At 43.5% G+C, this 27162-nt stretch overlaps 1 long non-coding RNA gene across 1 annotated transcript; it reads left to right on the forward strand.

Moving 5' to 3' along the window:
• Positions 1–656: 656 nt before the first annotated feature.
• Positions 657–27162, forward strand: LOC128342438 (uncharacterized). The gene is made up of 2 exons (XR_008314983.1): positions 657–878; positions 26813–27162. It is a non-coding gene; the product is annotated as an uncharacterized LOC128342438 (long non-coding RNA).

Consider the following 27162-nt stretch of genomic DNA (forward strand, 5'->3'; position numbering starts at 1 on the left):
GCACATGAAGGAAGCACGCTGCACCTGCTAGGTCAGCCTATCTGTGCTCCTGCTTCACATGGCTCTGGAACCTGCCACTGAAGCAGAAACTCCACTCAGGCTTCCCCACTGGATGGATGGTCAGTAGGACACTGGCAAGGGAAGAACACAAGGGAAGGGAAGCTGCTCATGAGAGCCAAGTGTTCTGAGCAAACAAAATGTTCCTGCTGCTCCCCAGAGCTTCAGATACCACAACAAATGTAAAAAAGTTGTTTGGCCTCCAAAACAATTCTTATTCCTCCTAATGCAAAGAAGTAATTTGTCTCAGAATAGTCATTTGTCGCCCAAATAGTCGCATGTCTATAAAAGTCCTTAGTTGGTGACCCTAAACTATATCTTTATGGCCAAGAGAGCTGCACCAGTTGAATTTCTCCATATCATCACATTGTGAAAAACACAGGAGTCCTGACAAAAAAAACCTAGACATCATAACTCGATAAATTGTGTTTTAAGTCTTAAGACTGAGGAACAATTTAGACAAGTCCTGCTTAGGAATTTTTAACAAGCAAGGATGGCTTTGAATATTATGTGGAAGTTACAACATAGCAGCTGTCTCCTAATTTGGAGGCCTTTAAGCCTTTCACTTCTGACAGCTGAGCCAAGTCAAAGGTCACAGATAATGTTAGGCACTCTGTTTCTCAATGTTGTTTCAGTGAATGATCCTGTATTTTGAAATGCTTTCACTACATAGTGAGCAGAACCTATCACTCCATAATTGTCCCTTATCTTTGAAATCTGATGCATTTGCACTATCCAAGTGTGATCATTGAAAGGTGTGTGAGAATGCTCAGCACAGCTGAACTCCTGGAAAAGCAAGGATTTGTCAAAGCTGTTGTAAGGTAAGAGCTTCTATTTTTAATCCTATTTAAAATAACTCTGGTTGAAAATAGAACAAACCTTGCATCGCTCTTCAACGCCTCTGGCTTCCTTACACTCTAAATGAATTCTGCCTCTGTGCAATCCTCCATCTATATTTTTCGGTTATCCAAAGAAAAGCAGCTTCAAATCTGACCATTCATTTCTATTTAATTTCAAATATTTTCCGCAAGTAATGTTTTTTTGTTTTCTTTATGTGTGTATTTAGCTATCTATCTCCCACATTGCAGTCAAGTTTACAAGCTGTTCTTTAAGCCTATGGGGCACATATTGACCTTTATTTCATGAAGTGGGAGAGAGGGCTGGGCCAAGGAGCTCTAGATTTATGACCATCCAGCTCTGCAAAACATATCCATTAGCATCCATGCAGCTGTTTATCTGAAGTTTATCTGTGAAGATCTACAGGCTGTATGCTGTTTACACAGGCAGGGGACAAAATCTTATTTACCATCTCAGATGGTGCTGTGTGTAAATAACAAAACCATGACACCAAATCCCAAAGATGAGTGAGATAAATAAATATCCCAGGGTGCACGGAGAAGGTGCTATTCCCATTTGCAGCTGTCCCAGCTGAAAACCTACAAGGCCACATAAACTGTGTAAATAGGGTACATGTTTACAAAGCTGGGAACTAGAAGACATAGCAGATTGACTAGCAGAGTTATTTTTGGATCGCAGCTTGGCCCATCATATAAGTTGTCCTCCTGCTAACCCCCTGCAACATAATAAACTCTTTTCAGGACAGTCTGTCTCCTCTTGTAGAAATTTACCACAGAACTGTCAGTCATTAAACCTGGTAATAGATGAATAAAGTAAAAATACTGTTACATAGAGTCCCTATATGTATGTCTCTTGGCTTGGAGTTACCAACAGATAACATGCATACTTTTCAGAGATTTCACTCATGCCTCTGCCATGATATCAATAATTTCTCATATTTACCTTTCGTTCACTTTGTAATCCTCTCTCTTGTAGAATCCAAGGGAAAGAGTTGTGGTATGCAAGGACAAAGCAGTTAAGCTGAATCAGGAATGAAATCAAATCAAATCAAATAGGTTAATAAAACAGACATTGAGGCTCTCCACATGAGCAGTATGGAGAGTCAGATGGGGTTTGGCAGGCAGAGTGGGCTTGGCCCGCTCTCCCTGCAGACAATCATACACCTCTCCCTGGGCATCTAGATCAGCCACCCACACGATAACCGGCTCCTTCATGGAGCCAGGTTGGGCTGTGGGGATCGGGGATTGCCTGGCCCCTGGAAGTCCCAGAATGCCTCATACAAGTGCACAGGCCATTCTGCAGCCTCCTGGTCGCGGTGACTCACAATCACGAAAATGGGGTTAGTTGAGCGCTCTCCCCGCTAACCTCATTCTAGAGGAGGGGTATTTAGGCAGGCTAGCCACTGGACCTGCCCGTGAGCCTGGTGGTTCCCACAACTGCTGAAAAGCAGGCTGGGCTCCCTTAGCCCACTTTCCAGTGGTCATGAGAATCGCCTCATTATGTGCAGAGAGGCAAGTACAGTCTAACTCTGATGCTTTTACTGTTGGCTAGCCTCATCTCTATTCCAAGACTGGAATACAAATAACTAAGGCCCCATGCAAAAGCTAGCCTGGATCAAGGAATGGATTAACAAAAAACACCACACCTCTCTTCCCTCTCCCTAACCCCAGTGGTCAGCATTTAAACTATGAGGCGAGTCTCACGATCAGTGAGACTCACCAGATGGGGTTAGGCGGAGCGAGTGGGCTTAGCTTGCTCTCCCCGCAGACGAGCAAGCCTGCAGCCCTGGGCGGCTGGTTCGACCGCCCACATGATTGCCGGCTCCATCACAGAGCCGGTGGGGGCTGCTGGGATTGGGGGCCATGCGGCCCCCGGATGTTCCAGGATGCCCCACGCAAGTGCACGGGGCATCCTGGAGAGATCCCTGGGCCCGGGAGGCTGCTTGTGTTGCGCTCCGCAGCAACACACGTGCAGAACGCCGAGGTTAACGGAGCACTCGCTCCATTAACCTCGACTTAGGGGAGGGGTAGTTTTAGTGGGTTTTTTCCAGGAGCCGCGCAGCTTCCGTGGCAGCACAAGATCACCAAAAAGTGGGCTAGGCTCCCTTAGCCCACTTTTTGGCAATTGTGAGAATCACCTCTATAAGTCCCTTGGAGAGGGAACATGTCCGTCCCCCCCGCTTTATGTTCCTTTCTTAAGTGCCATGCACATGGATGATGCTGTAGAAATAGAAATCATTCTGAGACAGGGATAATAGAGAATAGAGAATTGGTAAAGTAGCGGAGAAATGCTTGACTAACAAGCAGAAGGATACCGGTTTGAATCCCCGCTGGCACTATATCAAGCAGCAGCGATATCAGAAGATGCTGAAATGCATCATCTCATACTGCACAGGAGGAGGCAATGGTAGACCCCTCCTGTATTTTACCAAATAAAACCACAGGGCTGTGTGGGTGCCAGGAGTCGAAATTGACTCGACGGTACACTTTACCTTTAAGGTAGCTGGACTGAAAGTTATGGTAAGCCGTTAATATTTTCCTGAGGATAGGGCCATGACTCAGTTGTATGGCAGGTGCTTTGCATGCAGAGGATTCCAGTTCCAATCCCTGGCATCTCAAGGTAGGGCTGGGAAAGACTCCTGCCTGAAATCTTGCTGCTGCCAGTCAGTGTAGACCAGGGTTTCTTAACCTTGGGTCCCCAGATGTTGTTGTACTACAACTCCCATCATCCCCAGATATGGTCTTTGTGGCTGAGAATGATGGGAGCTGTAGTCCAACAACAGCTGGGGGCCCAAGGTTAAGAAACCCTGGTGTATACAATACTGAGCTAGATGGATCCATGGACTGACTCAGCATAAGGCAGCTTCCTATGTCTGTTTTCCATCCACCTTTATCTCACATTCAATATTTAGTACAGTACCCTTCACTTAAGGCTGCAATACTATGTATGCTTACACTGGATTAAATCCCATCAAACATTATGAGACTTACTTCCTAGTCAACATAGGATGGTGCTTCTTAGTGGCTTCTTGGGGAGGATTCTTTATCAAAGATATTTTCAAACTTAAATAATTTTGAATCTACAAGACTTTTACTGACATGAGGATTTGAAAATATCAGTAAAACAAGATTTTTCTTCCTCAGAGTCACTTCTACTCTAATATACAGCTGCAAAGGAATCTTAAGTAGGACAGGGCTGCTTTGAACAGACCTGGAGTGATGCTGTGACAAGAGGCTTGGAAACCATGCAATCACTCTGAAGCCTGGCCAGGTAGTGCAAGGAGCAATAGGGGTTGGGCAATATGAAATGTGAGGGACAAGTGGTGTGAGAATGCGGGGGAGGGGGCAAGGGGAATGGTAAGGGAAGGAAATCCATCAAGCTATGCATTGGCCATGTCATGCTCCTGAGCCAAGCCAACCAATTCTGTTGTGTTGATGACGTGCCAGTCCAAAGAGTCTTCTTCAGCATTCTAGTATGCAGCAAAGGGTAGGACCAGAAGGTGCCCACTATACTGCCCATGCATTTTCCCTGAGGCCTTCCAAGAGTCAGATTAAAGCCTTGTTCTAGGAGAGGCATTGGTTCATCTTATTAGGGTTATGGCTGGGGTATGAGTCAATCTGGCCCACTACAGAAACGTAAGGAAAGAAACATACCTGCTACAGTGTCACTGCTTCCCTGGAAATGACTTCACTAATGTTAAAATCAAGAATGTATTTATTTCTATATTCTACCCTTCCTCTGATAAACTCTAGAGCAGTATTTTATCCTTAGAAGCCTGTGTGGTAGGTTTGGCTGAAGGATGCAAATTTGCAAGGGAGCTTCACAGCTGAGGTTCTTAGCAAAGCTAGAATGGGATCCTGGCCTTCCAATATCACTTTTCAATTAGTCTGGATCCATGTATTATGTCCCCAATATATTGTATTTCTCAGGGAGAAAAGCTGCTGCAGGGGGCATAGCTTTGATTGGACATATTGCTTGGAAGGGGAGAATTAAACAGGTCCCCACTGAAGTTTCCTACAGGTGTGCTTTATGTAAAAAAGGAACACTTTTTTGGGGGTGGGGGAAGATGAACCTGCACATAATACATGGTTCCAGCCATAGAGCAGCCATGAAAAGGCATTTAGTTGATACCAAGTTAGTAGCACAATCCTCTGGTCTCAGGTTTAGCTGAGACCCTCGCAAGGGCCCATTCACATGTTATGTTCAATGAGTGTACTGTGTACACAGGTACAGTTAGTCACATGTTCTGTTGAATGCAGGTACAGCAATACACTTTCTATCTGTACCGTGCATTTGGAAGGCCTGTATCCAGGTTCACTTTAAAATGAACATAGGTACAGTCATTCAAGGTCGTATCTAGGAAAGAGGGGTCCTGTGTTCACCCCTCTCTTCAGCAGCCCCTAAGAGTGAGGGAGATAATGAAGAAAATAGGGAGGGGTAGAGCTGAGGGGCCCTCTGGAGCTTGGGGGCCTGTGTTCTTTGAACCCATCTGCTCAATTATAGCTAAGCCCCTGCAGTCATTCACACAAACACATACAAGCGTACAGACATCTGTACACACATACAGCATAATGTCTGAATCGGGCGTATGGCTTTCAAAGACCCATGAATTTCAACACAGCAGGTATCCACAAAACAGGACTGAGATGCAAGTCCATGCCACAATTTGGCAAAGAACTTTAGGTCACATGCCCTGGAACAGCCCCTCTGACTCTGAAATATTATTGCAACCGCAGTATCTAGCAAATATACTCTCTTGCCTGGGAATATCGGTGGAGTTTTTAAGTACGCTGATTGAGGCACAAGCTCTTTTCTTCACCCTGACTAACAAATCGTGAAACAATCCACTTCATTCCTTTGTTTTGTCTCCTTGCAGCAGGTCACAAAGGTCATAGCAGATTGCACTGAGTGACAGCATCTCTCATGTTCTGTCACATTTCTGAAATAAGAATATATCATGCACTTAGGAATTGGGGACAGTGTCTCATTACCAAAGGAAGCAAACAATTCCCGAGGTTTGAATAATAAGAGAGTATGAAGCTGCTGCTACTGCCAAGTGAGAGAAAATAACCTGCTAAAATTATGCCCAAGTGGCCTGACTTGCAAAAATGTAAACACCCGCTGAAGTCAGTGGAATCTGCAGGTGCTCCATATCTCTGGAATTCAGGCCAATCTTGACTGACAGTTTTAAAATTCTTTCTATTTACATTCACTTTTTCCCCACATCAAAAAATGCACAACTTGCAAAGAGGAAGGGAAAAAAGAACTCTGTGAAGGTGATTCAATCAGAATGGAGCCCGCAATATATCTGACAGACAGTAAAATGTACAAAATGCCCATGAATGTGTGGTTTGCAATTAAATTCTTGATTCAGTTGCTGTGTATACCCAAGTTGGTTATAACCCTCATAGAGGAAAAAATATATATTTTTAACCAGACTTCCTTATGTATCCGCAGCCAGGGCATTGAGGATAAAGGCATGGATGAATTCACAGGAAAATTCTTTTGCATAGAATTCTCCTTGAAGAATATGCTGAGAGTTTAGGGTAGTTAGCTGGCTGGCCATTCTTTTGTAAGTTAATCACTGTTAAAAATCCTGAATGCAGGGATGAAGACAGAGGGAAAGCCAGAGGACCAGCTCCAGCAGATGAGCGACTGTCGCATTCAGGAGAGGAACAGCAACTGCACTGGAGGCGTGAGGTGACCTCTGTTTTCTTTGCTCCCTGCCCAGCCGAGTGGCTCAGGCTGAGTAGCTGTGGTTTTGGAAAGAAACATGCCCTCCAGCTACTCCAGCCCCAGAGCTCCAACCACAAGCAGAGAGCAGAAAACAGAGCAGAGGATGGCTTGCATCTGCAGCATGCTTGCTGCTCCTCTCCAGCAACCATGCCCTGAGGACACAACCTGCCCACTGCTCCTTTTTGTTTTCTCTGGCTGTGGTCAGGACTCTGGTGCTGCAGCCAGGACAGAGGCAAGGCCAAGCAACAACATGGTGGGGCCCTTCCTGTCTTCCAAGCTTGGGAGTTGAGGCTCTCTCTCCCCACTCCATGGTCTTCCATGCAAGAAATTCCCTCCTCCCCATTCCTGAAGAAAACAAATCCATACTGTTTCTATTGCCTGGGGAACAGAAAGCAAGACAATCAACAACCAAGTGACTGCTTCAGAAAATGAGCTACTTTGCCCTGTTCTGCAAAATATTCAGCATGACCAAGGTCCATAAAATGTAACTCTTCCCTTAGTGCAAGTCCATTGATTTCTGCTAAAGTTTAATTGCAAAAAGGTTTTGCATGCTTAAAGTTCAAGATGTAATAATTAGTTAGCTATTATTGGTTGGAGAACAATGTTGGAGTTGTTCCAGATGACATTGAGCACAAAAGTCTTGGCACGACTAGCAGGAAAATATACATGTGAGAATGCATACACATGGCTTTTGGTACTGGCTTTCTGCAAATCTGTATGAAGAAAAAAATGATTAATTAGAAGGTGACTTCCCCAAAGGACATTTCCTGAGAATGCTGAACAACAATTTGTTTTTCACCCTGTTACAACACAAATGTCAACTCAGAGCACTTTGAGGCTGAAGGAAAAAAAGATTATTTTCCTTTACACTCTGATGTCTGATTCTCGATGCAAAACATTTTTGGGCCTTGTTATGTGCTTTGATTACTTCTCTGAAATTTTAATGGTTCTGCATTTTACCCATAATTGTTCCCTCCCCCAACTCTATTGTTATATAAGCATTTCAAATTATATTTCCCAATGCTGTCCTTTGCTACATGTTACATAAGGAGATTCAGGAACAGGCTGGTAACCCACTAAAAGCCTCATTGACACAAAATTCAGTGGAACTATTTACAAGGAGACATTCATATTTCTGTTGAAAGATTTCCAAAGCGGGGGGGGGGGGAGGAAAACCAACCTGACCCCAAAGTCCCACAGAGAGGGCTCTGGTCAGTACCTGACAGAGCTGTGCAAAATTGCCCAAGGAATGTTGCTAGGGCATTTTCCCTCTTCAAGCAGCTGAGATTCTGCAGAAAAATCCTGTCCTATTATCAAAACTCTTCGGGATATTATTGCAATTCTATATTATTGCCAGATCTGCCCTTCAAAACAATGAAAAATGGATATTAATGAGGAAAGAATATAAGGTTGCTAGTATGTAAAATCAAATAAATAGACCGTCCTCCTTATTCAAGAAAACAGATTATTTACAAGTAGCAAGGACTGTGGAACTCTCTTGAGATATGATGCTAGTCTTTATTGAAAACTCTTCTGGTTTCCCCTCAAAATACTTCAAGTGTGTGTTTGTGTGTGTGTGTGTGATATTTGAACAATTTGTTTGTGTGAAATAAAGTCATACTTCCCAATGACCTACATATACCAAATTTTGCATACACAATCCGGCCACTGAAATTAGCTGAATACACTACTTTTTACAACAGACTATGCTCACTAGGGTTTAGGGTTTTTTTTTTTTTTTTAAGATGAAATTTTGAATATAAGAATAATATTTTAACCATTGGTGTTTAACAGATTTTTATAAACACTCAATAATCAGAATTTACCAGTAAGTGTAAAAAAAATGACTTTGCCCAGTCCACAATGTGCCTCATCTACTCGTGGAATGTGGTGGCTGTTCTAGTGTCTGGAGCTCCAAGCGTGCAAGGACTTCCTGTTGTCTTTTGCACCTGGAAATATTTGGTATGCACCATGGAGTTCCCTAATCTGGCCAAACAAACACACCAGGACAATCTTTGCTTGTGTAGAGCTCTCTGTATATTTTGAAGTCCTTTAAGGAGCATCAGAACCACCAAAATGGGAATGATAGAATGCAACTGACCTCTAAAAATCAGGTTGGGTTGTATTATGGAATTTATTGGAACCTAGACTATCGACAATGGTAAATTTTGGAAACACAGGAAGGAAGGAAGGCAGGTGGGCATGTGTCATAACTGGGCGGGGCCAGCATGTCAGGCAGCACTCTGTTAGAACAAGCCAAGTCAAAGACACTGAAGCCAAGGGTCAGGAAGCAACTAGTCCATCAGAACAGGAAAGATCAAGGTCACACAGTGGATCAGGAACCAGAGAGCAATCTATCAAGAGCAAGCAAAGGCGAGGTCAAACAAGCAGAGGGTCAGAAGCCAGGAATTCAAGAGCAGGGCACAGAAACTAGGCAGAGAATTTGCACAACAGCGTTGCTTCAGCAACAGATCAGTCTAAACTGAAGCCAAGCCTTATAAAATACAGACCCAGGACTCTTCCCCAATCTCTACATATTGTTTCAGGCTCTTCCCCAATCTCTACATATTGCAGAGAGTTAAGGGGGCCAGGACCTATTTCTTAGGTGTGAGGCAGACTCAGGTTTGTGGTGGTCAAGAAATGGTTAAAAGGGTCTGTATTACCAAACTGCACTAATTGCAACTTGCTAACAGCACAATAAATCTTGTCACTGCTGGTATGCAGGCTGGGGCCCCTTTGATATCTGTAGATAACAAAGTGTTGGATGGCCAGTACTTTCAAGGCCACATCTGGAAGGGGAGTGAAATAGTTTTTAGCAGTATGCAGAGTGGGAGGGAAGATGCTTAATTATAGCTTAGTAGGTGATTGGTAATAAGTGTAAGATGATGGTGCTTATTAATGAGGATTGTATCCACAATATGTAAATTGCTATGTGTTTAAAAGCTGAAGCCACAGTGTAACTGGGGCTCAGCCTTTGGGAAACTATTCCGCTGAGTCTAATTGCTAGCAATAAAATCTGCTTTCTCTCAAACTGTTGGTGCCAGTCTCTGTCTCAAGAACCCTGGGGGGATTTGTGCTACAGGTGAATGCTTCTAGGTGGAGGTGGGTAACTCTACAGAGGGTTGAGATTCAAGGGAGTCTTCAGATTCAGAGGATATGGGCAATAGACAATGGAGGATATGGGCAACTCTGGAGCCTCATTGCCCAAGCTCTCTGCATCTACCTCCAAAAAGGGTGGTTTCAGGGCCGAGTTCCTGACAGCAGGCAGACATTAGCTGATACAATGACCTATTTAAACAGATTATTCATTATCAAAAAGCTTTTCTTTAACTGTCAGGTATCATTTTCTGTGGGTCACAATTGTTCCACAACAGTAAGAAATCCTCCCCACATTTATTTTATTTAACATTTTTGTACCACCCAAAACTTATGTCTCTGGGCGGTTTACAATAAAACAAATGACAACAGAAAAGTTAAAACATTAGTTAAAAAAATGCTCAGCATGATCTTAAATAGCAGTCACCTGGAAGGCAAAGAGAACAGGCAAACAATCAGGGCCCCGCATAACAGAGCTCTTGCCCCATCTCCAACCGAACACAGGGTAGACCCCATATTAGGGCCTACTCTGTGGAGGTGATGGTGGCAAAGAAATCCTACCTCAGATGCTCCAGAAGGATACTCTGGTCGCTAGTACTGAAAGTCATTGAGAGGTCCAAAAGGACCAACAGAATCACACTTCCTCTGTCAATTCCCAGTTGGAGATCATCCATCAGGCCAAGCAAGGCAATCTCCACCCCATAGCCCGCTCCAAAGCCAGTCTGAAATGGGTCTAGATAATCGGTTTCCTTTAATACCGTCTGGAGCTTGGAAGCCACCACCCTCTCACAAGGGCAGCAGTGGTGTAGTGGTTAGAGTGTTGGACTAGGACCGAGAAGACCTGAGTTCAAATCCCCATTCAGCCAGAAAACTTGCTGGGTTACTTTGAACCAGTCACTTCTCTCTCAGCCTCACCTACTTCACAGGGTTGATGTGAGGAAAAACTTAAGTATGTAGTATACTGTTCTGGGCTCCTTGGAGGAAGAGCGGAATATAAAATGTGAAATAAATAAAATAAATAAATTACCTTGCCTAGCCACAGAAGGTTAGAGACAGGCTTGTAGTTATGCAACTCTGAGGGATCCAAGGCAGGCTTCTTCATAAGTGGTCTAATAATTGCCTTCTTAAGACAAGGAGGCAACCCGCCCTCCCTCAAAGAAGCATTTATGACTCTACCTGGCCTTCTACAACAACCCCCCTGCCAGATAGTATAAGCCATGTTGGGCAAGGGTCAAGAGGACAGGTGGTGGGCTGCACCGTTCCAATCAGCTTGTCTACGTCCTCAGGAGTCACAAAGTGGAACTGATCCATCCTAACCACACAAGAGGAGTTGCTGGACACTTCCACATCAGACATTGATGTACTTGTGAAGACTGAGTCCAAGTCTGCCCAAATACAAGAGATTTTTCCCCACTTGCTGAAGGCATGCACAATGCCTAGGAGGACTATATTTAGATCAGGGTTGCTAGCCATGGCAGAATTTAGCTCCATTTCTGCCCTATTATTATAACTATAAAATTTCTCCTACAGCTCATAGCTGTTATATATTGAACAAATGTAGTTTGTTAATGAATTAGAGCTTTGACCAAAAACATGGAAACTTTACTTAAATTTTGATGAGTCAACAGCCCCTTCAGGAAGGCTCTATTGATTCCAGCAGTTCTATTGATTCCTCTCATATAAAATCTGAGCTACTAGCAAATTCACAGGTCAGTGATGTTCTCTTCAATTGATCCATTCTTGGTTCACTTAAAATGTTGTTTAAAAGTGTTTGCAGGAACATCTGGTTAAAATTGGTGGTTAACATCCTGACTAAATTACTCAGTAGTGCTACTCATGAGTTACTTTAAAGGACTACTAAATTTCAACAGACTTCCTCTAGTAAATTTAGTCAGGATGTCAGCTGGTGCATTTTTTTTACCCTTTCTTAAGAACTCTCTGCCAAATATTTAAAAACTCCTTAGTGTCATGATAAAAAAACAACACCCTGTTTTTTATTTGTGTTATAGATTTATCTTTAAATGTCTATGCCATCCTTCAGTATAAATATTATCATGGCAGTTTACACAATAAGGCAAATATAACAAAAGAGTAATTAAATAAAACATAAAACAGCAGATAATAAATATGAAAAATCACATTAATAAAATCACAATTTGGCAATTATTATTTTTGGCAACTTTAATCCTGAAGGCAGGCTTACAGCGCTCTCATTTAGGGGTCTGTAGGCCCTAAACAACTGACTGCAATATTTATTTAGTATTATTCATTTATTACATGTTTACTCTGCCTCATCAGTACTCCTTTGAAGGTGGCGCTATATATGAGCTGTAGGTACAATGCTAACAGTACACTGCAATGTGGACTAAATGTACCTTCGTCCAAGGAGCAAGCAGCTGCCCCTAGGGGTGTGCAACATCTTTATGAAAGATTCAATTTTTAATTCCAGTTTCCTGGTCTCAAGCAGTGTTCCCTCTAACAGGAATTCCCAGATGTTGTTGACTACAACTCCCAGAATCCCAAGCAAAAGCCATTGCAGCTGGGGATTCTGGGAGTTGTAGTCAACAACATCTAGGAATCCCTGTTTGATGGAACACTGGTCCCAAGTAGCTGATTTCTGCAGAAAATCTGAGCACTTGGTTTTGTCTGGTTCCATTTTGCACTACAGTTCCTCAATACAGTTGCTCACTTCCGTTAAAGGCCCTGAATTATTTTCAACATGCCTCTTCAAGTGCACCTGGGTAGAATGTTCCCAATCACAGGAAAGCTCTCCATAGAAGCAGAATCTGCCTCTTCAGACAAAAACATGGCACTTGTGAATCATAGGGTATGGGGCTACACAGTGTATTGGCATGGGGGTGGGGCTTCATAGTGTGTTTCACAGCCCTTGCACCCAGGTGTAATAACTCCTGAATAATACTGCACAGTACACTGTGGGTTCTTTTCTTACCTTAAAGCAGGCATCCCCAAACTGCGGCCCTCCAGATGTTGCTGAACTACAACTTCCAGCATACCCAGCCACAAAAAATTGTGTCTAGGGATGCTGGGAGTTGTAGTTCAGCAACATCTGGAGGGCCGCAGTTTGGGGATGCCTGCCTTAAAGCTTCACTCCTCTGCTGAATGGGCAAATGAGCACTTTTGCAAGTGGCGGCTCCCTATTCATCACACACAGAGGATGCTCTCACATGTAGCCTAAACCTGCCTGGGTTAGGCTGCATGTGAGAACTGCCAGGATTGGGCTCAGTCCTGGTGGGCCAGCACTTCCTAGCCCGACTTATTAGCCCACCTGCTGGCCAAGGCTTAGGGAGTGAGTAAACCTGAGCTACTTGCTTACTCACTAAACCTGAGCTACTTGCTCGTGTGTGAGCCAGGCTGGTTCGCCTGTTGTACATAGAGATGTGCACCTAGAGCACTCATCTCTTGGGGGAATCCCTCAATGCATCACATGTGTCAAACAGTGCATTGTGGGATTCACAGAGACTGAGACAACAAGTCCTAGCCTCAGATCGATCCACCCTGCTCCACGCTGCACGGAGCAGGGCTGATCATGTGGGAGCACACTCTGCACTCTGACCAAGCAACCAACGATCATCTGGGGTGAAGGAAAGGTCTTTGAAGCCTTCCCCCTGCCTGCCCGATAGGTCATGTGAACAGCCCCACAGTGTTCCTCACAGTGGCTGTTGCTGGTATCTCCCTTGGCTTTCTTTTTACATTATGAAACCCTTTGGTTCAGGGAATCAACTGCTCATTTCTTTTGCTATGAAAACTGTGATGAGAAGGGGTTGTTGTTGTTTTTTAAAGTGGCATATAGATATTAATGCTGCTGCTACTATTAATAGTAAGGAAACATTAATTGATTTTGAGCCTATGTGTTTCACTCTAGATAATTTTTCACAAAAAGAATAAAATACCACATGTATGAAGATACCAAGAACCTGCAGAAGGATTTTTTTGTAAACAGGACTCCTAAGCGGGTTCATTAAAAATATGAACCTTGTGAGCCAGACGAGCACACATGTGAGGGAACCTGCTGGTGAGAAAGGGCCATCCAGGCAGGAGCTCCTTTCCAGCCACCTTCCAAGCTTCCATCTGAAATAACCATGTCACCTCCCAGTGACTGAGAAGTACAAGAGACAGGCAAACCACATGGGGCCATTTAGCGGCAGCCCTTGCCTCACCTGGGCTCAGTGTGTAGGGCTTGGGCCAAACCACTCCTCCATCTTGCCTTAAGAGCAGCAGCAGTAGTTTGGCTGGCAGTAGAGGAGCCCAGGTACCTGTTGCAGTGGGAAATGGTCCACTGACTGTGGGTTTGAGGTTGCAAACCAGCACCCATACACAGAGGCCACAGGAGCTCTATATTGGCCCAGTCTTGGAAGCTAGGTGGCCTTGGAGTTTCGAAGGACTCTACCAGGGGTGAGCATAACTACTGGCCTTTGGCTTCTCAAAATGCAGATAAACATAAGAATTCACTCCTTGAATCCAGTGTTATTTATGCAGCCAATGAATGCCCAAGGATTTTATATGGAACTAACCCTCTGGGAGGTGGAAATCCCAACAGATGGGGAGGCGGGTCTCACGATCCATGAGACCCGCTTTTGTTAGAACTGCGGGGAGAGCGGGCTAAGCCCACTCTCCCCGCAGACGAGCGGGCAGGGAGCCCTGGGCAGCTGGATCGGCCGCCCCCACGATGGCCAGCTCCGAGATGGAGCCGGCGGGGGTAGGGGAGCGGGGGCCATGCGGCCCCTGCAAGCCCCAGTATGCCCTGCGCGAGCATGCAGGGCATACTGGGGAGACCCCCGAGCCGGGAAGCTGCTTTTAAGCCTCCCGGCCAGGGGTCTGCTCATGAGTAGGCACGGCGCAAAGCCGCACCGCGGCTACTCACGAGCCTAAAAAGCAGGTTTGCTGGAGCGCTCGCTCTGCAAACCTGCTTTTTAGCAGGGGTTCTCGTGCGGGTTACCCATTCAGCTGCGAGCCCGGTGGTTCTTACGACCAACAAAAATCGGGCTAGGCTCTCCTAGCCCGATTTTTGTTGGTCGTGAGAATCGCCCCATAGTGTATATTACAGCTAAACTTTGGAAGATACTATGGCCTGACTAATCCCTTGAGGATACTAATAAAATTTGAAAGAACCAATCACACAAGTTGCACTGGCAACATGGTTACTTTCCACCATAGCTTCAGCCTATTTGGGGCCATCAACCCAAGTGACATCTAAAACAACTATGTTGCCACTTTTGCTCCTCATTATCAGTTTCCTTCAAATGTTTTCAGGACAGTGTAAGAATATTGTAGCAGTACACAAATCACTCATGATACTGTATGAATCTGTTGACTGTGATAAGAACTATATGAATCAGCGGGCCAGTTCAGAATAATTACCAGAATTACTAACTGAGCAAAAAGATACCTTTTTGAAGTGGTGATTCTCTTATATTTATCAGAGGGAGAGCAACTGGCCCTATCCAACCCCAGCACAGCGTCCCTCCAGTGTATCTGCTGCTGGTATTTGCCTTATGTTTCTTTTTTGATTGTGAACCATTTGGGGACAGGGGACCATCTTATTTATGTATTTTTTTCTGTGTAAAAATAAAAAAAGTTGAGAACTTTGGTTGAAGAGCGGTATATAAATATTCGTCTTCATCGTATATCTGGAGCAGGATTTAGTGATAGAACCTCAACAGTCTCTTACAGAGATCCATTCTGGTAATTTTTATCCTGAATATAAGTACAGTAGTAAGTTACTAAGTGAAAAAGCAGCTGCCTCTATCAAACACTGTTCATGCTTTTTCATTGTGTACTACAGTGGAATACTGTATAGTGCTGAAATAATAACATGGTTTTGTTTAGCTGTTCTTTTATTTCTGCCTCCCATTTGGTTATAATTAAAGAATAGTGCATGCTTTTTTATTATGGCAAAGTCACTTCCCAGGCCCTTTTCTGTTAGGAAGTGGTTAGAGGGAATTTCCAACCTGTTGAAAAAGACAAATTAGAGTCTTTAATAATTTTTGTGTACGTTCTTTCTTTTGATGTTGGCATTAAGGTTTATAGGCAAACTGGGACAATTAATTATGTGATGTTTTGAATTAGGAAAATCAATGCTTGGTATTGTTTTAAAATTAATGTTATGAATTTTTAATCAAAATGCATGCTCGTTTAAGAGCATCATATAATTACATTTTAAAGCTAATAACTGATAATTTGTTTAAACTGTGCTTCTATTGCTTGCACAAGCAGTTTTTATGTGCTTGGATCCTGATGTGTGAATTGAATACCAGGATGGCCAGCAGTTCTTGTGGGTATAAGCCAGTTTTTATTGCTACCTGAGATCCTTTTAATAGAAGGGTAAGAGACTGAAACAGATTGAATCTATATGCAAACCATGTAGTCCAGCATGAATTTTAAAATGAACAATTAATGCTTAGGATAAAACAATATAACGGTGATGAAATGTACATGACAACACTTCACATAAGTTACAAAACAACCTCTTTAATGCGCAAAAACAGGATGTTAAAATAAACTTACAAACTTATAGACATGTAAGCAAAGCAAACATTTCAGTGTAAAACACCATCATCCGTGCTCTTTTTGGCATACCAGCTGATAATATGTCAAGCCTTAAATACAGAAGAAACAACTGAGAATGGAGAGGAGAAAATGAACAAATGGGCAAACCTTTTAACCCTTTCACTGACCAATATATTTCATGGCTTCTTTCATCTCTTCCTTTACTGGGATATTGGGTTCCAATTTGGTTTTCAACTGCACTATAAACATTGCTTCTTTAATCTTACGTCTCATTAAATCCCCATCAACAGTCAGTATTATGTATTTATTTATTTTTTACATTTATATCCCGCTCTTCCTCCAAGGAGCCCAGAGCGGTGTACTACATACTTGAGTTTCTCTTTCACAACAACCCTGTGAAGTAGGTTAGGCAGAGAGAGAAGTGACTGGCCCAGAGTCACCCAGCTAGTTTCATGGCTGAATGGGGATCTGAACTCGGGTCTCCCCGGTCCTAGTCCAGCACTCTAACCACTACATCTTTCTTTCTTTCTTTCTTTCTTTCTTTCTTTCTTTCTTTCTTTCTTTCTTTTATACTGCCCCAAACCTATGTCTCTAGGTAGTTTACAATGGATGAAAACAACAGAAAAAGTTAAAACAAAGTAAATGATAACAGAAAAAGTTAAAACATTACAACAATTTAATTTTTTTCTCCTTGATGTTTTATTCTCCTTGGTATTTTCCCCTCATGTGCATCACCCATGATTTAGTTTGATTTTTGCTGTGCTGCATATCAGCCAAATGCTCTTTATATCTTTTCATTCTTGTTTTATATTGGGTAAATATAATTCCTGTTTTATATTGGCATTCCTGTTTCCCCAATATAAAACATTGCATATTCTACACATTCTATCTTATACATTGTTCCAGTAGTGAAGCCAGGGAATGGAGGCCCAGGTTCTGCCCCATCCCTGGGCCCTCCGCTGCACATGCACCACACATGCCAGTGACACCCCTTGGTATGACATCACACACATATGGGCATGGCCTGATTGCCGGAGGGCCTGTGTGAGCCCTCTGGAATGCATTCCCAGCCAGCGTTTGCTGGCTGGGTGCATTTATTTCCCTCCCCAAGTGAGGAGGAGAAAGGGAATTAAATGCACCCAGCCAGCAAACTCTGGCTGGGAATGAACTCCAGAGGGCTTGCGTGGCCTTTCTGTGGCTCGTGGCCAGGTTCTTTGAACCCATCTGGTCAATGGAGGTTCCACCCCTGAACTGTCCCCTTCACCTTTCACCACCCCCATCCTCCTCACAGATAGAATAATCCATATCCTCACATTTATCGTCATTCAGTCAGGATTTTCACTACCATATTTTTGCACCAAGAAGCACCATATTTTTGCCCACACTTGTTTAGAACCCACAGTTTTGTTCAGTTCTTGTTAAAATAAATTAGAAACATCACACCCAGCTGCTCCCTGCACCCTTGCCACCTCTTCTTAAGAATCCTAACCCTTATCCTTTCTGTACCTTTTACATGTTCACTGTAAGGAGGCTGGAGGGGGAGATGCTCTGCATCCTTGGAGCAAGTGAGGGGATAGGATGTGCTCTGGGTTCAGGGCTAGGGGCGTGTGGAACTCCCTGTCAGATATTATACACCTCTTCCTTGTTACAGTTTTATGCATGTGAAAGGCTATTCCTAAGGGCAATGAGATTAAGGAATAATACCAAGGTGAATTAACCCTAGAATTAATTTCCCATCTATCTTTCACAGATATGTTGAAGACATAAATCAGTATTTTCCAGGCACATGCCAAACCTCCCAAAAGACAAGGGAAAGAATTTTGTCCCAAACAATGGCAATGGCATTTTCAGTGTACTAATCTTTTTTTCTCCTTGTGATCACTGTGCCCATATCTAATAATCTCCTCTCTATTTACTGCAATCTAATTTCATTTGGTTTTAGCGATCACTACTTTTCCATTTAAAGTGATCTGATTAGACCGTCAAATATTTCCATTTTTCAACATATGGCACATCTCTTGCAAGTCTACCTACCATATATTCAGGTGGAATTTGATTAAACTGGACAATTTCCTTTTGATGCATGGCCCGTTTAAGACACTGAAGCAGGCAGGAAGGCGCCAGCACAATTGTGAGCCATCTAGGGCACCAGTTAACCTCTTTTTGTCCTTGACATATAATAAAGATTTTAAGCAAATTGCAAAATCACATCAGAATCTCCTTATATAAGTACAAGGCTATGCTTTTTGGTACATATCAAACTCTAAATGTCTCCTCTCTATCTCTTCCCTTGCACAAAATGTACACTGTCCCTCGTATCTAGACTAGATTAGAGCACAGGCCTTTCTCATTGCATGTGCAATGAGGCTAGCAAATGTAATGATTTTGTGTCTTGTAATGTTGTTTATTGACAAAGTTTAGCGCAGTTCAGGGATGTGGCTAATTTCCTCCCTATACTACAAAACAAACCAAAACAAGCCTTCTCGGCAGCAGAGGATAGTGCTGCTGCAAATAAATTGTTCCAGTCATTTGCAATGTTGGTGATTCCTTAATGAAGAAACTGCACTGAAATGCAAGGTGAATGACTAGTAAGCTCATTAGCCCAATGACAACAGGAGGTTTAAACACTTCCACTATGGGATGGCTAGTTTGTATTTTCTAGCTAGATATAAGTCATGGCTATAACTGTGTGCTGCAGAATGCTACCAAGTTGTTTTTCTGCATACGCTCACTACAGTTTTGGAGAAAGCACAATGCAATTAGTGAGTGGTTACCTTCCCATGGCTCACCATGTAATAAGCTTGGCTCTTCTGAAATTTATCTGAGAAAGCTCAGAAAAATTTAGATCTTTTTTGGTATTTCTAAGTGCTTGTAATGTTCACATGCACAGACTGTTGCCTTCACCTGTTTTCCCACTACCACCACTTGCTTTCTGTCAAGAGACTAGCCTGTTTGGGAGCTAGAAGAAGCACACCACTCTGTACTTTGGATCTGCAGGCTTGCAGACTCCATCTTGGTTGGAACTCATGGGAGTGGGACTTCTCTTTCCACTGCCTGTATATGGCAAATCCTCGAGTCGGTTGGTTGGCATAAGCAGCTTGTGGGGTAGCAATCCCCAGGTCAAAAGTACAAACACGTGACTGGAGAGTGCTCTTCATAGCCCTTCTTTGTGAAAATACACAAAAGAGGTTGCTTGGCAGACATAAGTTAAACTAACTGTTTCCTAAGGAATAGTTAAAACTTCCATTGTTAGCAATGGCATGGGCAGTGTTAATTGCCCCTACAGAAACACAGATTTTCTTACTCCCACTCACCAGGACTATTGGGCTGATGTAGGTTGGCAGGAACAGGTCATTAGTGTCAAAAGAAATTCTTATATTGCACCTGGAGGATCTTCCCAGTAAACAGGTGAATTTTAAGATGGGTCATTCACCCTTGCTCTACACTGATCACACCTAGATAGCTGAGAATGTGGATGATCTGCAAACTCTAGTAATGAAAGTCAAGGAGCACAGTGAAAAAAAGGGACTATGACTAAATGTCAAGAAGACTAAACTAATGACAATAGGCACAGCAACCAGCCTCAGAATTGACAATGAAGACACTGAAGTGCTGGATAGCTTCTGCCTTTTGGGATCGACCATCAACAGTAAAGGATTGAGCAGTCAAGAAATATGCTGCCAACTAGCACATGGTAGGGTTGCAATGAAGGTCTTGGAAAGGATATTTAGATGCCGTTATGTGTCTATACCTAAAAAGTTTAGAATTGTTCGGACAATAGTTTTTCCCGTGACACTGTATGGATGCGAAAGCTGGACTTTGAAGAAACAAGATAGAAAAGGTATTGACACTTTTGAACTTTGGTGCTGAGAAGACTTTTGAGGATACCATGGACAGCTAGGAAAACAAACAAATGGGTCATAGAACAAATCAGTCCAGAATTTTCACTCAAGGCACAAATGGCCAGGCTCAAACTATCATACTTTGCCTGATACTACCATACAGACGCCCCACTGGATTCAGGTATACTAACCAGCCTATATTCCAAACCATCTTCCTCCCCTCTCTTCTTGCTCTCAGTCTAAAGCTGCTCTCTAGACCTTTTATCAATGGCCAGCCTTAAGTTGATTTCAATTTGGATCTCAAGCTAAAACACCTCTTCATGAGATTCAAATTTGTCTTATTAGTTAATATTGTGTTGCTTATTTTGATTAATCAAACTTTCTGCATTCCTGTACCCTTATTACCCTTAATAAACCTGACTGCATTTTATCCCAGTCTCTGTCATTATTTCCAGAAACTAGCTTTGCACAAATTGAACATGGTAATGAACTTCTCCCTCTAGATCTGCTGATTCCCCACACAAGCCCAAAAGATAGTTAGGCGTGCGCAACCAATACTTCAGAGCAGTTTCATTAACATTTCCCAAAATTCACCCTTGCAAAGCATACAGAGGTGGAAAAGGCATGCAGGAAGAGTGGAGGCTTCTTGGTCAGGCCTGGAGGGTCCCATGGTCAGGAGCATCCATTGCTGCCAGAGAGCTGGGAGCCGAATTTCCCAGTGTCCCTCTGTTCAGTCCATTGAAGAAAGAATATTTAGAAACACCTTCTCACAGGCTCCCCAGTATTAATGGATACTCCTGATGATGTGAGCATCCAAGCCTTAATGATGAGGCCTCCACTTCTGGTGCTTCTGGTCCCCATTGCACAATCTCCCCCTTATCAAGAGTAAGTTTTGAGAAAGGCATGGACTGGAAGGGAGGGTTGGTTTCTGGCAGAGGGGGCTGGTGTCAGGGCAAACCCATTATGCATCAGTCCTAAACTTCAGTAGAATTTCAGGTTCAACTTATAATGGGTTTGTGGGGTGAACCTTACAAGTTCACTACAGGTGAATTCGGAGTCTCCAGTTTTGAACCTTAGCATCAACACAAGGAAGAGCAACAGGAAGAATTTATATACTGATTTTCAACCAAAAAAAGTTCCCAAAGCAGTTTACATAGGAAAAATGAATAAGAGAAGGTGGCTCTCTGTCTCCGAAGGGCTCACAGTCTGAAAAGATAGACACCAGCAACAGCCCCTGGAGATAAATAGGGCTACTGGAGATTAATAGACACCAGCTACAGCTGTGCTGGATATGAATAGGGCTAAGTCTTTGCTAAATGTAAAAGAGCCACCACTTTAAGAGGTTCCTCTTTAATGATCAAATCATATAAATTATTAAGTTCAATAATGCTGTGTATGCAACAATCTCAGACAGAAGACCTGAAAGGATCTCCCTTTTCTCTTCTTCCTCTTAAGCACTATTAAAATGTGCCATACTACATATTGTGAGCTTTCATAGGAGCATCTGAGGGCAGTTTTGTCAGTGGAAAAAGCTCCTACCCTCTGCTCCACATATGAGCAGACCCTCTATTTGGATCTGCAATTGTGGTCTCCATTTTTGAAATCAGGAGCTGAGTCCTCCAAGAACTGAAAGAGCTATGCTAGCATGCATTGTGCTACCAGTACACTGGGAACCCTAATTACATCATCAGTTGCCCCCTGATTGGCCACAAAGGGGTTGAGGTGGGACCAGCCCTACTGAAGGCACTGGAAACAAAGGGTCATAGAGTATGCTTTGCAGAGTGACACATTCACAGATGCAAACCCCAGTAGCCATGGGTGCTCTATGATAATCATGGCTGCCAGTCCCCAGGATCTGTTACAATCAAAAATATTGAGTTAGGGGAGCTCTCTTTCCCTTCTACCTTGATAAAGAACAAGGCAGAGAAGTTTGGCTACTCACAGTTGAGTGAGCGAAGTTGGCAGGATTTTCATGGGTTTTTATGAGCCTCCAGACTTGGCTGCACATGTCCTGCCTTCATTCTGATAATAGTTTGAATAGCCCTACAAAGTTAAATGTGTTGTTTGTCCCTACATGCATGTAACAGCCACAGGGCAATCAGGATTGGACCTGAAGCATGTGAGGAGAGGGTATTACTATTTAACCCTTTACTGCCATACTGTATTCCAGACAAAATGATGCCTATTAACCTTTGGAAGAAAGGTTCCTTTGACACCTCCCAGGGCTAATAGCGCTTCAAAAGTGCAAATTTTTTTGGGAACATAACACCATAGAAAAGGATTAAATATCTCCTTCCTGTGTGCCATAATCCTTATGACTGCTATTTGAGCAAAATCAAAACCAAACCTTGTGCATTAATGGAAAAATAATATTATAATAATTAATAAAATATTTGGCAGGGCCTTTTCCAGATGTTATGTTAAAAGGATGGTGTACTTGTGTATACTGTCTAAAGCATGAACAGAAGTCCCACCCCTAGCTTGTCAATTATTCCCCCTCACCACCCCCCTGCTGCTCACACTTAAAGCTTTTGTCTGAAGTGGTGAACACTGTAATCATGATGGTGGGTGCTTCTGCCATCATAAGGCTTGAGTGCTCAAGTCTGCTGATCACGGGGTGGGGAACCCACAATCACGCTTACAGCATTCACCTCTTCAGACAAATGCTATAAGTGAGTGGTGAGGGAGGGAAATGATTGATAAGCCAGGGGGTGGAACTTCTGTCCCTACTTTGGGCGGTGTACATAAGTATACCTACTTTTAACATAACATCTGGAAAAGGCAATGGTTTGGCAAAACATTTTTTTGGCTCTGCCAAACATTTTTGTTGTTAGTTATCCTTTTAACATAAGGTCCAGAGAGGGCTCATGTGTTTAATGTAACAATTATTTTGGCTCAGAATCATGATGATTAGTAAAATCAATGGTGTTTTTTCATATGTTGACTCATCTTATAGGGCCAGTTAAGATAATACTTTTAAATGTGCATTTAGTATGTCTGTGGTCTTTTATACCCAGTTGGAAAACAGATTCAGATGAACAAACCATGATGCGTGGAGTGTATTTTTCCAATCATGTTAGAACCTTCCTTTCACAGATGAAGGAAGGAAGCCTTCTTTCTATGGTTCCCAGGCTTCCCTTGATGTATTTTCTGCTTCACACACCACATCTTGCCATAGCCTTACATAAAATGATAGAGTCATGCATAGTGATTGGCTGTTGAGATGCAATTCTTCTCCAAGGCTGAACTGAGAGCTTTGGCTCATTTATATTCTGTGGAGACATGCTTACTTGCCTGCTAGCTTGAAGTACACAGAGTGATGATCTGGTGATCTCCGGGTGCACCCCAGATATATATTTATTAGTAAAAGGGCTTGAAGCTTGAAAGCATTCCTCCAAAGAGTAACCTCTTGGCCGCCTTCAGACATAATGCTGAACCGTGGGTCCAAAGGACCTGTGGTTCCATCCTCCCACTCCTGTCTGCGTGTGGATGATCTGGAGAGCAGCCTCTCTGCAGTCAGCAAGACTGCAAAGAGCTGGAGGAGCTGGCTGTGTGGGCTTCCTTCTTGAAAGAAGGACAGCCCACACAGCCAATTGGGCCAGAGTGAGGAGGAGCTTCTTCCCTCAACTCCGGTTCTGTGGGGCTGAAACTGCAGTGCCAGCATTCGAATGTAACACTAGCACTGCAGAAATGGAGTTTGTGGCAGTGAAACTTGACTCTGACCAAAGGTTTAGAGTGAAGTTTGGAGAGGGTTTCTACCACAAACTCCATTTTCCTGAATTTGGACATGCAAGTGAGGAAACTAGAAGTGAAGGGACCTCCACTTACCTGTTATGTCCGAAATCAGCCCCCCCCTCTCTCTGACTCTAGCCTTCTTATCTCTGTGATGTTTCATTCTCCATGCTTTTCTATGAGAGAGTTTCCCCACATTTTCTGGGAAAGTAGTGCATTTTTGTGGGGTATGGGATTGTCTTGTTAGTCTGGGCCACTGGCGGAGCGGGACCGCCAGAGGCCTGTGTGCGGCCGCCACAGTGGCCCCACTGACCCCGCCCCAGTGTCTGACATCAGACACTGGGGCTAGCCACGCCCCTGCATCTGACATCAGACGCAGGGGTGTCGTCTGGCTGAATGGAGCCTTGAGGCTCCGTTCGGCCAACTCTCAGTTCAGTTGCCCTTTAACTGCTGAAGGGGCCACGTGGCCCCTTCGGCAGTTAAACGAAGTCTGGCGCTGCTTTCGCAGCGCAGCCCAGGAGCGGCTCTTCCCTGCAGGGAAGAGCTGCTCCTGGGCTGTGCTGTGAAAGCAGCACCAGCCTTTTAACTCCTGAGGGGGCTGCGTGGCCCCTTCAGGAGCTACTTAGGCTGGCGCTGCATTTGAAGCGCAACCAGGAGCAGCTCTTCCCTGCCTTTGCAGGGAAGAGCGCTCCTGGCTGGCGCTGTGAACGCAGTGTCAGCCTTTGTTTAGCTCCTGAAGGGGCCCCATGGCCCCCACTTGGGAGCTAAACTAGCCTCCCCGCATCTGACGGCAGATGCGGGGGCATGTCAGCAACCCCGGTTCTTTGAACCCATTGGCCCAGTGGTGGCTCTGCCCCTGGTCTGGATGACCCAAAAACCTGCCTGCAAAAACTAGAGAAATGTTTCAAACTTTTGTGCATTTGTCTGGGAGTTCCATGTCAGTATGTCAGTGAGGCCTAAGTAGCAATAGATAGTTAGATTAGTTTACATAGCAATGAGCACTATAGTGAGCGCCAAACTGGGGGTAAAAAACTCTTTTATAGGAAAGGATCCTCACAGTTTACAACCTACAATCCCAGATTTCTGCTGAAGAATGAAAATGCACAGTTTTTAAGCTGTATGGTGGGGAAGAGAATGCAAGGGACAAGGGGTGACCCCTGGTACCTTAAAGGACCTGCCTGGTGATCTAGCTCCCCCCACCATGCCTCTTGCAACCTCTCTGTCAATCTTTCCCCCACAATCTGACTGGGATCTTCCTGGGCAAAATGCTCTGTCAGATTCCAGCAGAGAGAAAAGCAGGGGCAGGATGGAGGAAATGTCTGAAGAGGCTGTAAATGCGGCTTTGGAAAGAGGGGAAGTGAAAACAAGGAACCAGGGATGCCTTTCCTTGGTAGGGTAAGACTGCCCCTTTTTCCTTGGTAGGATGAGACCTTGCTTTTGCTTGGTAGGGTAAGTCTGCCCCTTTTTTCCTGTCACAGCAAAAAATTAATAATAAAATTTCATGTCTGAAGGCACACATAGTTTTTCACATTTATTTTATACCAGAAAGTGGATGAAACTTGCAAACAGGTCGCTTGTCTTGTAAGCAGCAGCAGGTTTCCCACCTGTGTCAGTTAGTGTGGCAGAGATGTAAAAAGCTATCTCACAGCTCTCCACCTCAGGCAGTGAGAGAAAAATTGTGCCACAAGTAAGTCTTACCTACATAACTGGATGATCCAGTCCTGGGCTCTGTCCTGTTTACAATGCAAACTCTATGGTTAAAGGGGGGAAACACCACATTGCGATTCAGACGATCACCTAACCACATGAAAGTCACTACCCCACATTCTAAAGCCTACATTTATTGGTTTGTTTGTTTGTTTGATTGATTGATTTCTACACCACCCTTCCAAAAATGGCTCAGAGCAGTTTTCACAGAGAAATAACAAACAAACCCCAAAGGGCTCACAATCTAAAAAGAAACATAAAATAGACACCAGCAACAGTCACTGGAAGTACTGTGTTGGGGGTGGATAGGGCCATTTACTCTCCGCCTGCTAAATATTGAATCACCACATTAAAAGGTGCCTCTTCACCAAGTTAGCAGGTGTTCCGTTACATCTAGTATTTAAATTCAGGGTAAAGAATGTGTGGTTTTCCATTCAGATGATCATTTGTGCATGGGTAGAGGAATCTAATCACACATTGAAAGTGTCATCTGAACTGTCCTTAGTCAAGCAATAATGCATGTATAGTGACAGTGCCCTGGCTGAGCTCTGATTTATGCATTTATTGCAGCAGCATGGGAGTTGCTTTCTCATGACTTCTTCTCACACCGCTCCAGTTACACATTTTTATAACACACATTAGCACTAACAGGGATTTTGAGCACTCCTTGAACACCCATTTGAAATAATGGGATTTAAAAGTGCTTCCCTTTGTCTGGAACATAACCTTAGCGTTTCAACCAAAGAAAAAGTTAAACATTAACAGCTATGACAAGAGATGCTTGTAGCAGATACAAACTTGGAGACATCTAGTTATTCATCTGAAAAAAATATTGTAGGGTGTTTTTTTTTAGATATTTGTTTCAATCCTGTCCTTTTTTATTGTTTAATGTTTTGCTGATTGAAGCCAACACCACAAGGATTTGGAAAATGTCCCTATATCTCCACGGCTCAAATATCTGTGTGCTTGCTCCAAAAGTTATTACTGTCTGCCTGTGAGCAATTTATTGAAACCCCAATTTCCTTTTCCCTTTCACACTCAATTGAATATACTGGAAAATGATCAGGACTGGAAAATGATCAAGCCAATGGGAAGGGAAAAACCCCCATTGATATGAATAGTCTCTATTAGGAATCATGCCCCATATGGCTCACAAAAGGCTAAAATGTTTGACTTGCATAAGAATGCAAATTGTGAATGAGCAAAGGGTAGGTCCCAGAGTGGAGAGTTTTGACCTCTGTTCTTTCTTGTCTTAGGAGAGAAAAAGAGATGATCCAAACTGATCAGAGCACCAGTTGGATTAAGATGTGACGAGGCTGGCGGGATGCTGGTTGCCAGAAGAAAAGAGATGCCAAAATGGAAACAATGTCCATGAGGAGGGAAGAGGGAGCTTGCATCTCGCTGCAGCAGTTTCAGACAAATATCAAGGAGATCATCATTAACCTCTTTGAACATGTAACAAGTAAAGCCACTAAAGCCCTCACTGGAAGCAGAAATAATTATTTGATAAATTTGCAGGAGAAATATGAAGCCAACCTCCTAAATTAAGGCAGAAGCGGAATAATTTGTATTGGGCTATTAATACCATTAAAATTGATTGCCTTAA

This window comes from Hemicordylus capensis, chromosome 1, assembly GCF_027244095.1.
Source record: "Hemicordylus capensis ecotype Gifberg chromosome 1, rHemCap1.1.pri, whole genome shotgun sequence".
In the NCBI taxonomy this organism is placed as follows: domain Eukaryota; kingdom Metazoa; phylum Chordata; class Lepidosauria; order Squamata; family Cordylidae; genus Hemicordylus; species Hemicordylus capensis.